The sequence below is a fragment of the Daphnia magna genome, unplaced genomic scaffold (assembly GCF_020631705.1).
Source record: "Daphnia magna isolate NIES unplaced genomic scaffold, ASM2063170v1.1 Dm_contigs083, whole genome shotgun sequence".
Taxonomy (NCBI): Eukaryota; Metazoa; Arthropoda; class Branchiopoda; order Diplostraca; family Daphniidae; genus Daphnia; species Daphnia magna.
In genome coordinates this window covers 411,076-416,621 of record NW_025533121.1, presented here as the reverse complement: position 1 = coordinate 416,621, position 5,546 = coordinate 411,076, and the positions used below count along the sequence as shown (strand labels likewise).

Sequence of the window (5,546 nt, the reverse complement as noted above, 5' to 3'; positions counted from 1 at the left end):
CTTATTCCCCCAATTCTTTTCCCAGGACACTGGAGCACTATGGTTACGTTGTCCTTGCCCGCGTAAACCCATCTTCTTCCACCAATATAAAACAAGTCAATGCCAGTCCACTTTTTACTGTCTAAGCGACAGTTCCTTTGGATTCCTTCCTGCTCCTGCAGAAAAACTGCTGCCTCACAGCTCTTCATTCTTTCTTTCCGGTCAATAGGTTTTAGGAACAGGAACACACTGCCCATGTACAGAGCGCATTTCCGAGCCTCGTCTACGTTGAACTCAACGAACAGCTGCCGATCTGGTGGCACACATTGGTGGTCAAATTCTTGACCGAACCTGATTGTCCTCCGGTACAGTAGGCCCTCCTTCATCATGAAATTCCCATTATGCGTGGTGCCATTCTTGCTTATTACCTGCTTGATCCATCCCCACTTCTTCACCCGGTCTTGACCCTCAGCCCAAGACCGCGTATCCAGGCCTATGGCAGCGACTGGGATGGCCACCGCTTGTGTCCCCTTACCCCCTTCTTGTATAGGGTAACGCGATAGGGCATCGGCATCCACGTCTTCGTGTAAACTCCCTTTCTTGTAGCAGATGGCAATGTCGTACTCTTGCAACGGCCGAAACTTCTTTACAGCCCATACAATGGCAAGGCACTCTTTATCCGTTATTGTGTAATTTCTCTCCGACTTGTTCAACACTCTACTGACGAAACAAATTGGCATGGGGTTCCCGTTTCTTTCTTGCATCAGCGCCGCCCCTTTACCGTAATCACAGGCGTCATGATGCACTTCGAAATTCTTGGAATAGTCCGGATGAGCAAGCTTTGCTGCCTTCACCAGCGCAGCTTTCAACTTGGCGAAACTGTTCCGTTCAAGCTCCCCCCAACGAATAACACCCTTCTCCTCCATTGCCGTGAGCGGATACGCCACCTGGGCGAAATTTGGAACAAACTTGCGGTAAAATGAGCAAAGGCCTACAAGCTCTTCACCCACTTCCTTTTTGCCTTTTCATTGGCATTCAGGTTCGGCCCAGGAAACATCTCGATAGCCTTACAGTGATTCGGATGAGGCTCTATTCCGGCTTTGCTTACCACGTGGCCCAACATCCTCACACGCTTGTTTTTACACATTTTTCCATCTTCAGCTGAAAATTTGCCTTCCGGAAGCACGACAAGACTTTTCTTAGTCTTTTCAAATGCTCTTCCGCATCCCTCCCAAAGATGACTACATCATCCATGTAGACCACCCGGGAAGAAAATTTTGCTGTTTCTTTTTACGACCAGCTTGCCCTTGCTAGTCTTAGCCTGATTAAGCCTAGCTAATCAGTTTTATGCTGCATTCCTACAGGGCACAGTCATTTTCCGAAAGCAATCGATCTGCTTACTGGTCAGTAGCATGGATTCGACAGGCTGTAAACGACTAGACTGATCCGTTAAAAAAACAACTATTACTAGCAAACATTTATTAGTTCATTATTGGCTATGTAGAACAAGCTATAAAATGTTGTGTTAGCTAAGTTTAATAGCCTCATTTATTATATAATTTGACGGAATAAATCTGGTGATGATGATGGAATAAGTCTGGACTGGCCGATTGATAGAGTAAACTGCGTAATGTTTTTAACTCGATCTTTCAATGCAGTGGTGGTAGTTATTCGGCTTTTTATTGTTTCTGTAAGACGCTGCAGAAACATCTTGTCATCGTCCTGGAAGATATGTGTTTAATAGTACCCAAGCCGGCCGAGCGAACGGTAAATATTCAATTTAGTTGAATTAAGAAGATAAAGTAATATGATAAACGATTGCTAATCACGTACGAAAAAAAAAATTATGTGTGATAAGGACTCCTGTTTATTATTCTGAGCGATTTCCAACAAAAAAATCTGTCATCTGCTTTTACTTTCGTGAAGCTCCCCGATTACGCGGAATTTTTAAATACTGGCATATTTCTTCGGGTTTTTATTAACATCTCAGAGTTGTGGCACCTAAAAATACCTAGCATAATAATATTCAATCAGATTAAGTTATGTTTTTAATATATGACACTGAGTAGGGCGAAACAAAAATGACTAAAATAAAGACGGACTGTTGGACTTTTTGAAAACTGGCAATGCCTTCAGCTAATGTCTTTCTAGTTGTCGATGGCTATTGCACTTTCGCGCCAAAACACAGATTTTCTTCCATTGTCAGCGTACTCATCAGACAAAAGCTCAATAAGTGGTGCCTTTATCAGAATTTTATGCTTTTATTTCTCTATTTCGCCGAAAGCCATCATCAGGATTCAGTGGTTCATTATACTTACTCGATAGCCGACAGGTATGTTTTCCTGGTGTTAAGCTTGTATATTGGTATGCTACCAATGAGTCTCTTTATTTTTTTCAGGTCTTCTCTCAGAAAATGAACGACGTAATCAACAGTACAGTGGCCATAAGAACTAACGAATCTCAAGTTTATATCCTCACTGAATATAGTTCTGGTACTTCCAAACGTATTGGCATTTCTTTGATCAACAGCTTGTAGAAGCCAAAGCTGACAGAGGATCCTGAAGACCGCTTGGTTTTGTTAGACTCATGGATAAAGAAAAAAACTCAAGTCATTATCAGGTTAGTCAAATTATTTTATTTGAGTTGTGTGGGTTAACATAATCTAAATTTCTGATTTATATCTAGCTGGCCCCAGGACAGCACCTCTAGTTGGAACTTGGACAAGTATGACAAGCCAGTCGAGTGTGATTACCGTCCAGCTATAGTTCTATTTTACTCTGGTAGAATTCCCTTAAATTTTTTCACTGCTGGTGTGCTTTATTTAACCCTCTTTCTTTCTTTTAAAGATGACAAACATAGTGCTGGTAAAGTCCAGTTTGGTTAATGACTCTTACCCAAAAGCAAGACGCAGTCTGAACTTTCAGTCAGATAAAACTGCTGAAAAGCGTCCTCTCAACAATGGAGATACAGTACAAGTTGCACTTTCATCTGAAGAGGTATGACATGGTTAAAATTTTATCACCTTAATAATTGATCATATTCTAACTTCACTTGTCTTGTAAATTCCCGAGCTATTTTTTTATCAAATACGTATGTATGAGTCCTAATGTTTCTACAATAAATGCTTTTAAACAAGAATCATGTGGTTCAAATTCATATTATGTATTCATTTAAATGCCTATATTATTATTAATATAGGCAGCGGATACGGGTTTTTATATAGGGAAAATTACCTTGAAAAAACAGGCTAAAAATAGCAATAATATTACTAGCCACAACTAGTCTGCGCTAGCTGTTTTCAGGTAGCTAGATACAGCGGCGCTTTACTAGTCTGTTTTCGACACAAACTAGCTGATTTTTGTAAGCAAGACCCGGCAAAACTAGCCAAGGAGCAGTAGCATATATTAGCTAATTTCTAGCTAGATTTTCTTCCCGGGCAGGCAATCGGTCCACTTCAATCCTGCCAATACCATGTCCATAAGCCGCTGGAATGTGCTTGAGCTGAGCATAATCCATACGGCATCACGCGGAACTGGTAGAGGCCATCTGGTGTGACGAAAGCTGTCTTTGGGCTATCCGCTTCCGCAACTGGCACCTGCCAGTATCCACTCTGAAGGTCTACAACACCAAACAGAGCCGCTCCCTCCAGCTTGGATAGTGCATCGTCTATGCGCGGGATTGGGTAAACATCCTTTGTTGGCACTTCGTTCAGCCGTCTGTAGTCAATACAGAATCGCCACTTTCCGTCCTTTTTCTTCACCAGGACAATAGGCGATGACCACGGGCTTTGAACAGGCTCTATAACTCCTTGCTTAAGCATCTTGTTGACTTCATCCTTAATCAGTTCCCGCTACCTCCAAGCACGTCTCCTTGGCCGCTGCTTAATCGGTGCTGCCGTACCAGTTTGGATAGCATGTTCAAGCACATTGCACTGTCCCAAACAATCCCCATTGTCCGCAAACACATCCTGAAACTCTATCAGCAGCTCAATGAGGTCGTTCCGATCTTGCGCCGCCAAGGTCGACGTCCCACATTGATCGAATGCCACTGGCTCCCGCGGTCTTCCCGAGTGGCCTCTCCCCTCTCCAGCTGCATCTCTTTCCTCGCTATCTTCTAAAGAGAGATTGCTCGTCTGGTCAATAGGCACTAGGTGACCGATGGAAGTTCCCTCGACGATCACATGATCCGCATGATCGACGTTCATCACGTGGACCAACGCCTCCGTCTTCGAGCAGTCAATCAACGCGTGACCCACCGAAAGTTCACTATTCTGCAGTTTCTTCGACGGTCTGAGTAGCATAATCGTGTCACTCCCTTCCAACTCAGGGATCGACACTTTTACTGGCACCGCACTTCTCTTCGGAACCGTCACACGCACCGTCGCTGTCACTTTCCTAACGGTATCTTTCCCACTGCTTGCTTCCATATGGATGGCTCCGAGTTCCACTATTGGCGGATCACTAAAGCAAATTTTCAGCTCTCGGAACAGCTTCAGTAAATTCCTACCCATGATAAATTCCGGCCCAAAGGTCTTCAGAACCAGTGCTTCAACCTCCACGGACACGTTTTTATTCGTGACCGTGATGGAAACCTTTCCCCTCGGGCTCATCGGCTGTCCATCAGCCATCACGACCATCGGACCTTCCCACGGGACTATTTTCAATTTCAATTTACTCGCCATTGATGGTGAAATAACTGAAATTATCGCTCCCGTGTCGACCAAGGCATAGACCGGCCGTCCACCAATCCGAATTTTTTCAGTTGGCTGACGATCACCATTGGTCGTTCCAGCAGTCTGGTCTCCGCCAATCACCGCGCCGCACCTTAGGCTCCTCCCCCTCGGGTTTCTTAGGTTTCACTCTACTCTCCTTCTTCTTTTCCTTCTGACAGTTTCTCGTGATATGCCCTTCCTCATCGCAAAATTAACCAGCGAATCGGATTCCTCTTTTTCGGCTTCTTTTTCCATTCGCTTTTTCCACCTTCTTTCTCCTTTTTCTTCGAAGGATCCCTTGCCCGGGCTAGCTCGTCCCGCAACTCCTGGATCTGACGCTGTAGGTCTTGCATTTGATCAAGGCCTACTGCTCCGACAGCAGGCTTCTCACGCTCTCTACGCCTATCCTCATAGCCTCTCTCATAGGCTGTTCTGACGGCATCCGCGAGTAGTCTTGCCTCCTCCAGGAAATCCTCACACGCCATGATGCCCAACACGTAAAGCCTCTCGTACAGGGCTGGGCTCAGCCCCCTGAACACGTGATAAATGCGCACCTCTTCAGCCATGTCTGGCTGCACAATGCGGCACATGTCCATGACATCATGTTAGTACTCCGTGACATCCTCGTTCTTCCCTTGGACTCTCATCCGCAGCTCCCTTTCCGTTTGCCGCTTCAGATTTACCGCCACGAATTGCTTGAGGAACAGCGTCTTGAGCCCTCGCACCTCTCTGTAGTGCTCCAGTTCGTCATCCGTCGCGGCTACGTGAATATTCTTGTTCTCCCAGTTATCCGGTCGGGCGTCTCTCGCCTCAAGGCGTACAATCCATTTGTAGGCAGCACCCTCGAGCGAGACGT

At 45.3% G+C, this 5,546-nt stretch overlaps 1 long non-coding RNA gene across 1 annotated transcript; it reads left to right on the top strand.

Annotated features, from left to right (window-relative positions):
* The first annotated feature begins 2,117 nt into the window (after positions 1–2,117).
* LOC123477540 lies at positions 2,118–2,851 on the top strand. The gene is made up of 4 exons (XR_006652665.1): positions 2,118–2,311; positions 2,378–2,598; positions 2,665–2,759; positions 2,826–2,851. It is a non-coding gene; the product is annotated as an uncharacterized LOC123477540 (long non-coding RNA).
* Positions 2,852–5,546: the final 2,695 nt, after the last annotated feature.